At 41.4% G+C, this 11,965-nt stretch overlaps 1 protein-coding gene across 2 annotated transcripts in view; it reads left to right on the forward strand.

Moving 5' to 3' along the window:
* Positions 1-11,965, forward strand: part of LOC118421422 (netrin-G1-like) — a 91,166-nt gene that overhangs the window by 36,261 nt on the left and 42,940 nt on the right. The window lies entirely within an intron of this gene.

Genomic DNA, 11,965 nt, shown 5'->3' on the forward strand with positions numbered 1-11,965 from the left:
TTAAATCCCCGCAGTGGGCCGGAGTTAACCACTGTTTTTCGAGCATGGGATCAAAGTGGATGTAATCCGTGCTTCGCTTGATACAGATTGATCGTGGTGGGTGTTTCGGTAGGCAGCTCCCGGGAGACCCGGCTTCTCGGCGCACTGAACTGAAAATAATGGCCTCCATAAGGAAATACCATCGACTTTCTATTTATTTGTGCCTGCTGGCCTCATTTATAAGGTTTCCACATCGCTGCACAGGGAGGTGTCGTGGCATATCTTTTGTTTTAACGCCGGCGTGCGCCGCATAGAATATAAAATGTAGTCCAAGTGCTGGACGTTTATACAGTCTCGTTCTATTGGTCATTTACCCACAAGGTTCTCATTCTCGAAAACGTAGGACCCAACAACTTTAGAGGAAAACGAGCTGGAAAAGAGAAACTGATGTATAAAATAATGGTACCATAAATTGTTATAAAAAGGTTCGAAGGATTTAGGTAAATACAGTATCTACCATAAAAGTTTTTTTATCGTTACACTGCTATAAATTTTACCCTTGAAAGTTACTGTGTCTCTATGCATCATGATTGCAATTAGCCTTCGGGAATGAATTTGCATATGATAAAGATTGGTTTAAAAGACGGCCGAATAAAGTGCAAACTGAAAGAAAATTAGACCGCATGCAAACGTTGCCTTCATACATCCTCAGAATCTAAGAAAGCTAAGAAAGGTGAACCTGCCAGGAGGGAATTTTATCCATTGATTACGGAACAATTAAGCTCATTCTGAGAAATATACATGATATGACGGATGTCAGCGTCACCTACGTGTCTCCAGGAGTAAAAGGGACACCTCTCTTTACACCTCATTCGGCCGGCGGCGACTTCCCAAGGCTCTGCAATGGCGCTGCGACCAAAGACTTGACAGAACACTAAACTGAGTTTTATAGATAAAAAATAATTTTTACGCTTTATGTCTGTTGTTGTCTTTGCAGTCATACCGTTAGATCTTGCATAACATTCAACTTATTTCATTCTATCTTATTGAGATTTCAGACAATACAATACATGGCAAGCTCTAGCTGATATTGGAGCGTATGAAGTAAAGGGTTGCACAGTTTCTGTTTAGGTCGCAGTGACGACGCATCGCGATCGCCGTCTGGTGAAATGATCGAGGGCCATGTCGTGGTTTTTATCTGCCGTATATGTTAGAGCCAGTAAGACATCTAACCAGTGCTCAAAATGAGATGAAATAGAAGTAAAGCTTTCGTAGAAAAACGCTTTCTTTTACATTTATACGGTCATTTTGGCCGTATGCAAATTGAAAGAAGTGATTAATGAGTTGTTACGGAAGAGTGTTTAGGGAAAATATGTGGACGTCTTTTTGATTTCTCGCCTTGACCTTTTCCGTCTGCTGGACCTTGCACCCCAAACCGTATCTCTCCTGCAGTCCCTCCCAGCCAATCTAGTGGAGGTCGTGTGGAACGAAATACGACCCAAAGAAGCAGCCACCACAGTCATGGAAATAACGCGTCTTATAAACAGCAGCAATAGACATGCCCCACTCGCGCACTGTTTTTACAGTAGCTGTGAGCATCAAGGATTCATAAAACAAAGCAAAAGCAGTTGTAACATTTCTACTTGAAATTGGCCGAATAGGACAAACTGCAGTCGTCAGATTTCTGCTTGAATCGACCGAACAGGATACCCCCCCATTCCCATTTGAAAGAAATCGATGAACACTTTTGTAGATATAGCGATACCAGTTTTTAACTCTCGATGCAAAATAGATAGTGTGTTCAGTGCTCAATATCACTCAAATCCCAAGATACAGGTCTACAGCTTTTATCAGCAGGTTGTCTTGTCTTTATGTCAACTGTAACGGCACCTGGGTATTCAAAATGCTGTTCACGTCGGTATTGTTATTTTAAACATCATTTGAGCACGAGCCCCATCTCATCTCAATTGTTCGCCATCTTTCTGTTAAATTGTACTCTTTGAAAAAAAAGGCACATATAAATGCACCTGGCGAAGATATGTAGGAAGCTATTAAATGTTGATGAGCAAATCATGACTGTGATTGGTCCAAACTTTACACGTCAAGATCAGTAGGACGGGAACAGAGATGGGCGTCTGGTATCAGAATGCACGTGGTACACTAGAAGGTCTGTTGTCAACTTTGATTAACGTAGTGAAGCATGAAAACTCAATGTACTGTCACTATGCATGTTGGTTGACGTGGAATGTTTGCCAACAAGAGATGCAGTAGGTCCACAAGAATTATATGTGGTACGGAATCTAAACACGCGCTGGCCCTTTCCTGTCGTTCACTTCATATTAAAGGGTAACTATTTTGTATAAACTGAACATAAAGCCAAGGAGTACCATTAAAAAGCTGTTGGTGTGCTTTCATTTATGTATTCTGATGTTTTAACATAAAAGTACGTATACCTGTTTTGATGGCATTAAAACGGGAGTGAGCCACTTAAACAAACGTTGTGCCACGGAATGTTTCAGTGCCTTAAGTAAGGTTTTAGCCAAATTCTAGTGTCTCATTATATTGCTACACAAACACAAGGCATTTGCTTTCAAACGAAAAGCAACATGGTCGTGGCTGACCTACTTGCTAGATGTATGAGCCAATCTAACTTAAAGCCATAAAAATAACGGCCATATTCTAGTGACTAAGTGCATAGGTTTATGAACACTGTGGACTACCCGAGGCATCTGACAGTCTCGTACGTATTGTCTTTTTAAAACTCAATCAAATGGTAAAATAATTTTCAATGATTTGGCTTAGAGTCTCAAGTTGTTTCAAAAGTTTTTTGAACAATTGAATTAGCAAAAAAAGTTTCACACCTTTTTTTGGCTGTTTTTGTACGCCTGACGCCAAAGCGTTAACTTCATATTCGGCGCGGTAACAGCGCTTTTGACCTGGATGAAAAGAGGGCAGTCCTATTCCAAAGCAAATTCAATTATGTTCCCTTGGCATCTGAACCCACGTCCCTCCGACACCCCTACTGAAGCCTGGTGAAACTGCTGTATCCTCAGTAGTACAAGGTCGGGTTTAAGGTCAAGGACCTTCCGACATGACTCCCTACGAGAAGATCTCAGTTAATGTCAAATGTTTAAGTGGGTATATGAATTAATACAGCCTGGCTTAGGGTCGTCTATACTTATAAACAAGGTGATTTGTGGGGCCCACCGGATCGTCATTATACGTGACCTAAGGTGCTAGCTGGACGGGCTAGCCCGTGACAAAGTAAATGGAGTTATGACTTTGAGTCAGTAAGATCGCCAAGTTCGGGACTATTTTTAGACTGATATGAATAATGAAGTTTTCGTGAGGTCTAAAAGTCTGTCTGGTCAGTGATAACACACAGCTAACGCTGGGGCTGGTGCTTGCATACAGACTGGACGACGCTGCGTACGTGCTGGCTATAGCTATAGGGTAGCGGATAGAGCTTACATGTATGATGGAGGGTTTTGTTTGCCATCAGAATAGTATAATAAGCAAAATTCACAATTCTCTGGTTGATGTTGTTTGTCATAGAAGACACAAGTCAGCAAGTCCTAAAATACACAAGTTGGTAAAGGAAATGGGGACTGCACCAAGCCAAAAGAAATGAAAAAAAAACAAACACAATTATGATAAGATGATAAAATGATCGTGGATTCCAAGTCCCGTTTTTCAGAAAAAAATGACCAACCAGGATCATGTATTGTAAAATCAGTATTCCAAGATGCACACTGTTAGACGTAATAGCCAACGTCTTTTCTTATCCAAGCGCCTTGTTGAAGTTCACTACCAAAGACATCTGGGCGGCACCAACACTTCAAAAGAAGTTTGAAGCTGCCCCAGCGCGAACTTCACAAATGGGACAGAAATGGAGGTCAGTCCGGTAAAGCCCAATAAGAAAACCTGAATGCAATAAGAATGACCCCAATCAACGGACGCGTTTCAGACCACTGGTCTCGCAGGTATCGCCTTATCTTTCGCGAACAGGACAGGCAGGGTCACAGATTTTTACTAGAATGGCCGCCGACGAGCTGACAGAGAAACGCCACCTTTTAACGAGTAGTAATGATCGCAGAAAGAGTGTGAAATTGCCCACGCCGCTTGTCGTTCGACAAAATTAACTCCTAGTAATAGGGGGCAATGATGTTTGCCTGCCTCTTTGTCTGAAAATTAGGGGGAAAGACGGCGTTACCTTTATTCCATAGCGCAGTACAACAGTTGAGTGCGTTCCCATCGTAACACATGGCTGAGCGTTTCCACCCATTCCCTCCTTATTGGACAGATGGTAGGGCGGAGGACGTTACTGTTGATAGATGGCGGGGACTTTTGCGCTTAGACTAGGATTCCAATTACTCTCGGCATTTGTCGTTGTCTCTCGGTGTAATACCATTCAAAAGGGAGATTAATTGACGCCATAGCAACATTCATAAACAAAACATTAGGGCAATTTAATCGTGCATAAATGCCTCAGCCGTGGCTTTGTTCAATCGAACGATCCCGTAGCCACGCCCCCCGGTCAAACACCTCCGGCAAAATGTACAAAGGCAGAAAAATAGCTGACGCGCCCAGCTGCAGTCACGTGCGGCCACATCTGTCATTGTAGAATTGCAGGTTTTAATGGACATTATGTATTGATCTGTTTGGTTACATTTTGCATTCATGTCTTATTGTTAACATAAAACTCTATGAAATGTTTTGCCATCTCATTAGTAGTTGATGTCAAATGTCGATACAGACTTTGAAAACTCTTGAAATAATCACTAATAACACATACTGTATGTTTCGCGTTTAAATTATGCATACACTGATATAGCTAATACTAATCAATAAATAGATGAATAGATATTTTTCATGAACACAATAAAGGCAATCAACAATATATATATCTTAGAACAAAGTCGGTTGAAATTGAGTGGGGTTTTGACGTGTATCTTACTCTCTAGAACTCACAGTTTCCTTTTGAATATTGTAGGTACGAAATATAAAAGATCACCGGGATGTGTGAAAGTCGACAGTAGCAAGCTATTAGCTGTCAACCCTAATGCACCAGGGGGACCTGTATCATGGAAGAAATAGTGAGAGCTTATAACTTATTTATGATATAGGTGTCAAATGGTAACGGGGGTTTAAATCTCACCAGAGAAGTTGCTTCAGAAGAGATCCTTGCAGTTCATCGTTGCACTCATCCATCACTGTCAATCTTCTAACATCACAAATAACCCCCAGCTACATGATTCCAATAAGGATTGTCGGGTCAGGAGATCAACACTAACTGTAATAGATCACTGTAGAGCGATGCTGGCACCCTCGCATCAAGCTGCCAGTTCACAAAGTTCACTAAAGTCTCTGTTTTGAGTTGATCAACTTGATGTGTAAGCAGAGTTGACATGCTAAAACTCAAACAATACCGCCTTTTGTTCAGATATCAGGCTAATCAGGGTGAATTTATTCAGTAGTTTGGAACCGAAAAAGCTTGCAGGAAAATTGACTCAAATCATGATCTTTTTTACTAATGAGGGGAAAGCCATATAGTTGTCTTTAACTTTATTCTTGGCCAAATAAATAGGTTTAGCCGATGCAACTACAATACATGTTACCACCAGTTGGGCTTAATCATGATCACCTGGCCACTTTTTGTTTGGATCCCTTAGATAATTTCTTCCATTGGCCGAAGCATTACACATCTTGTGTATGGTGACCACATTCTGTCGGTCCCCTGATGAGTGGTCTTCTTGGGCAAGGTTGGCCGTACTTAAAACCAAAAAGTCAATTAGTTTATACTGAAGAGTTTTTTCTCAATTAAAACTGAGGATCGTGAGGTACACTGTGTAGCTTAAATCCTACTAGTTGTCCACACCACATTTAACATCGCCCCACTGCGTCCAAATTAGACCTGCCTGTATAGGTCTCATTGAGGCTGATTCACGGAACTTCTGTTTCCTTGTTTTCCTACCGGTAGCGGTGCGGTGGGAAGGGAGGTCCATTTATCAGTCTCCAGCGTGATTTCCTGCGGGAAAATTAAGCGCTGTGGCAGTAGTCCAGCTGGGTACCGGCGTGGCCTCCGGTGATGCCGAAATGGAAGTGGACGGAGTGACATCCATCACAGTTGTTCTGGTCATCGGAGGGGACTTTCTGCCGCCTAGATTGATGGACTTATTGATGAGACAGAGCTAGATCAAAAAGAAAGAAGTGTCTTAACCTAGTTTTAAATCTTTCTGATCCCAGTTGTAGGGCTGAACAAAATCTGTAGGGAGGGGAACACCAGGTTCCCCAAAGCTTCTGGTTATCGCCTTTAGTGCAAGATTGCATCGTACCGGATCTCTGCACTCAATTATCTGAACTTCCAAAGATGGCAAACCAAGTTGTGGACGTTTCATGCAAACTGTGATCAGCTCCGGATTAATTTTATCGAGGTGAAGTTCCCTCGTGAATTAAAAAGAAATCAGCAACTCAAAGCGATGTTGATTTTAAGCACCATAGGTCTAGATCTAATTGTGATAAAAGTCTAGCGCTTCTTACCTAAAGTTGTCTGCAACGCGCAGATACAAGGACCACCGTCTACGTAGATCTATGTCCTTGCAGGAGACCTTAACCCGAAATGCCCTTGAAACTAGTACAGAACTATAAAGTTAGTCTTTCACCCGTCGTCAATATATTGGTCGTATGTGCAGCGATCTATGTATCACAGTATGATAATGCACACCTTTACCCTGTAACGGAAGAAAAGTTTCCTTCAGCTTGATGTCATGGCTGCGGTCAGGTCATCATTCTCTTCATAGGCCTCCTGCATGCATATGACAACCATTGAAGGAGCTTTACAAAACTGCCATGGGTCTTATATTATACCTGATTGGTCGAAAGGAGCTAATCGTTCGTACCCAACGCCAATGCCTAATTCCAAAGAAAACTATTTTAATAAATTTGAACATTCCTTTGTGAGTTCCACGACCTTGCCAAGTAACTTTGCTTCATTACTATTCAAATGAAATACTTAGCTGTCTCTACTTTACACGATGCATATATGTTTAACGATGTTCAAATTTATTCAAGTTGCGACAGCAGAGTATAAAAGCCCCATCATTTACTGTCTATTTAATTGTACTATTTTCTCAATGTTTATGCAAAGTAGGCCTTCATTTGTATGATTGATATCAGTCAATGTTCCTATCTTCCTCAGCTAGATATCTTTTATGATTGAGATTGTCCTATCATAGAACGTATTGGTTTTATAATGTCTTGTCGTTCATTATGGAAATAAGATCCTAATTTGCATAATTAGCAGTTAGCTGTGCCAATCATCACTAAAGCTACCTACATTCCGCTACATACGAAAATCTGCAAACCCTTCCTTCAAACAATTCAATAAAAATGCCCCTGCAGTTTTATAAGAAGCTAATATGGGGTTGAAATCTACGTTAGTATCCCCATGCATAAGAACTACCTTCCAACCGAAAATCATGAACATAGCTTGACCAGAATAGAAGATATAACAACCTGAATTTCCGTCACAGTTCCACTATAGGGACCAAAATATAACCATTCCGGGGTCTTTTTAAGGGCATACACCAAGTAGAAACGAAGTGTAGATCATCATAATGTGGGTTCTGTCCATAAAACAACACAGAACAGTACGCTTATGACTCCTACTATGGATGCACTCGGATGCTACAGCGCATTTGCGTTTTCTTGGATTAAGTGCTTTTCGGACTGCTTAGCCTTATCACCGTCGGCTGTCACTCTTGCTTTTTTTTTATATAATTTCCTTGTTGATATAGCACTAGTAAGCAGAACACGGGGCGTACCCGTGGGCGTTGGGCCCATGGGTGTTATGGAAAATTTGTGGTTCCATAACAATGCATCATTTGTTGCAGATATGAGCACATGTGGGTCGTTCCTACATACAAATTTAGTTGCTGTTCCGTTGTCCATAGACATAGTCAAATATACGCGAGAATTTGTACTTCAAAGCATCTTCCTTTCCCGGAATATGTACTTCAAAGCATCTACCTTCCCAGAATGATCCAGAATGTATACTTCAAATCATCCTCCTAACCCTTCAGCTAGTTTTCATGCTGATGGTGTGATCAGTATAGTCTACCTTCAGGCCAAGATCAGCAAGATACAAGTCATAACATTGGCCTCGCTGTATGGTGTTGTTGTCCGTAATGCCGATAGTTCCCCTTCTTACCTACCCCTGAATCACAGCAGCGTTTCTAACCCGTCCCACAGGGCGGAGGTATTAAAGGATTTATTTTAGCGTTGCGCAGCGCGAGCTTTACGACCTTCCTTCTGTCTGGATGAATCATCCGGCGTGATTATTAGCGTGTCACCCCGTCTCTTAATGTAGTCATTTTTGGAAAGTTACAAAGCAAACATGTAGAAGGTCGTGAATTATTGACGACTCCTTCTGGTGCGCTCCCGCGTCGCATCGTGTTATAGTATGTTACTATCAGGCCTGGGCGTGTCACTAGGAGTCCGGAAAGACTCATCTCGCTGGGATATTCGGGTGGACTTGGAGCTGTATACCTGCCGGTTCCAACATCTAGCTGTCTGACATGTTATGATATAGTTTTGTCTATTTACTTTTGTAATCAAAATGTGTTATAGAGCTTGCTGCTATCAGGCCTGGGCGTGTCGCTACAGGCACCAGTCCAGAGTCCAGGAAGACTGGCTCGCTGGGATATTCGGGTGGACTTGGAGCTGTATACCTGCCGGTTCCAACATCTAGCTGCCTGACATGTTCTGATATAATTTTTGTCCATTTACTTTTGTAATTAAAATGTGTTATAGAGCTTGCTGCCATTAGGCCTGGGCGTGTCACTACAGGCACCAGTCCAGAATCCAGGAAGACTCGGTTTGCTGCGATCTTCGGGTGGACTTGAATTGGAGCTGCTACCTGGCGGTTCCAACATCTAGCTGCCTGACATGTTATGATATAGATTTTGTCTATTTCTTTTGAAATTGAAACGGTAGATGCTGAAATGTGCTCGGATGAAAGCCAATTATTTCCAGCCAGGTATAAAGTATTAACACGTACACCTGACTAGTACCACACTAGGCTTACAAAACGACGGCATCTTTCACATACTTGGTAGCAATACATAATTTCGTGTATTTCTAGATTTGTCTATGATACACACTTATAGTTGACATTTTGTTGTCAGTTTCATTTTACGTCGCGGTGTGGCCCTTTCTAGGCAATGAGCCAAATAAGAATCCTAGCTATGGAATCTATACCTAAGTTGCGAAACGTGATGTATCAGAACAATACCAAGTGACACGCTTAGGTTCACGGACACAAGTCCCTAATACCCAAATGACCCCTTTCCGCTAGGACGGAATTCTCGTCGCGCTCTCTGCTATCAAAAATTTTACATATCGCTCAATGAATCTTTTTACACTTTCTGTGTTTTTTTGTCTTCTCAGTCACACGTTTACGTTTTGTATGATATTCTCAGTGTGAAAGTGAAGGTTACCCATATCCTATTGAGAAAGGGGGCCTTACATCCAGGCAGGAGACCCCGGAGATCAAAGCAGCCATGTAGGAGCACTTGTACTTGACGTGCCAATTATTTCTAACGATCGCGTTGATTTCTCCTTAATTACCCCATAGGCATTAGGCTATTTAAAGTCGGCGATTTTACGCTGTGTTGCACAAGGGAAAGATAACAAGCTGGAATCGCCGATTGTCAGAATTTAAAAGAAACCATTTTAACCAGCTGTGTACTTTTTGTACAGCAGCAAATATAATAGCTCAACCATCTATAGAAAGTCCAATATGTTGCTTGTACTTGAAACACCCTAGTGGTCTAAACAGACATAAAAATGTACCTGACACATCCTAGTAGTTAAAACAGACGTACAAATGTAACTATCTGTCAATAGTTGCAGTTCATCAAATCATTCAAGTACCGCCGAAACTACAGTGTAAGGTTGGTGAACGCCAACGATATTTTTAATCAGAAACACTCCCCAAAGTTAGGCGAACAAAGCTTACGGCAATGTTGAAGATTAAGCTATTCCGTGATGCGATTTTACCCTCATCATTGTCATTGCTTCACGTTAATGATATGAGTACTACAAAAGGCTTTTATCCGAAAGGTCCCGGGTTTACTCTCTCTTGCATCATTACAAAACTAAAGGAAAATACCTCTCATGAATATAGTTGGAAGATGCCGTGGCCTCTGCAGCTTATGGAGACCCCAACTGAACGGCTGACTGCACGTAATGAGATGCTGATGATTTGTGTCAATCACAACAAAAGGTAGCCCACCTTCTAAGGCTTAGAAGAAGTTTGAATGTATCTTACAGTTTCCATATCAGTGCACATGAGACGGGCATGTTATCAGCCATAAATCTTTGATAGAATATGATCCTCATTTCATTCTTTCTGGTTACCGTTGTTTTAAGCCACAGGCAGAACCCTACCCCTCGTATCCCGTCACAGGGAAGACATATGACTAAACATTCTTTCTGCCATTTCACATGCTATAAATTGTGGCAGATGTATTGCTGCATTCTTTCCGCTGCATTACCCACTAATTTCAAACGAAAGAGCATTCTGCGACGTAAAGAACACCGTAAAGTCATCCATTAGAACACAGAGGAGTCCCTCAGGCTACTAGAAACGATGTTGATAATAATACAAATGTCGCCCTACAAATAGCAATGATGGTGAAGATATGTGTAATATATCGAAATGGTTTCATGTTTACTGGTATATAATTTGTACATATGATAAGTAAGCAAGTCATAATAATCAAAGTAGACATTATGTTGCATACTCACACGAGGAACACAGAGAATCGAAAGCAAGAGCCGACCACTGGCGCTTGAGGGTTAATCACACAGTCCACAGGAGCGGCCAGACCAAGCATAAAACTAGCTTGATGTGAGCAGTCACCTGGGCGAGCATTTGGAAAATTCATTTGCCCGCCCTGCACATAAATGGCTCCATTTGGCGCGCATCTTACCCAAAACTACTTCGTTTTACGATCACAAAATAATTTGAGAAGAGGCGAACTGGGGGCAAATTTATTTTCCGTGTTCATCAAGTCTGTAAATGCGCAATGTGGCGTGATATGAACTAGTCTACCGACAGCTTGGAACTGCCTTTACTTTCCTAGTTGGCATATAATCAGTCTTTCCGAACCTTTGGATCGGCCCTGCTTACCTTCACCACGGGTTGTGTGCCAAGCCGAGTGAACCGTGGGTTTTTACATGACTGCACGTTGCACTGTTACTCGTAGCACATATGATTGGAAGTCCTGCTCTGGATACTAAATGGCTAACTGGAAAAACATAATGGACTACTGATCCATTCACAGCAAGTTTGTTTATACTATATGCGTCATAAGTATCAGCTTGTACAATATTAACCAGCTTGTTTATGCTGTTTGTTACATTAGATTAGATTAGTTTAGTTGTAGTAGTACATAGTTCAACTCCATTGTATTCACAGATTGCCATACATTGTACCTGTTACAGTTGTCGCGCAATAAAGTGCTCCTTCTACTTCTTGTTCTTCTTCTAAGATATTGAACGATCGTAAAATCAAACAAAACAAAAACAAATTACAAACAACCGTGGAGAGCAAACATATGGTCAGGGAACACGGTGGCTGTGTTACGTTACGTTTTTCATAATTCTTCGAAGCAATACGCACAGGTAATATCACTGCTGGCAAATGTACCCCGTGCTGCAGTCGAAGTCGTCCTTGGCCTTAAAGACAACATAGATATACCTTTCTCAGAAATGTACTTACATTACATACATGTACTTACTATATGAGATATGTACTTACTTTTCTTGACTGTACTGAGTCATCTCACACATAAGTCATTTGAGATATGTTCTACCTGTTTCCAACCGTGATTGTGCGAACAGAATAAATTAAAGTATTTTTTTTCAAAACTTGACGCTCGGTATTTAAAATGTTTTTTTGTTGTTGTATGAAGCAAATGTG

The sequence above is a fragment of the Branchiostoma floridae genome, chromosome 8 (assembly GCF_000003815.2).
Source record: "Branchiostoma floridae strain S238N-H82 chromosome 8, Bfl_VNyyK, whole genome shotgun sequence".
Lineage (NCBI taxonomy): Eukaryota > Metazoa > Chordata > Leptocardii > Amphioxiformes > Branchiostomatidae > Branchiostoma > Branchiostoma floridae.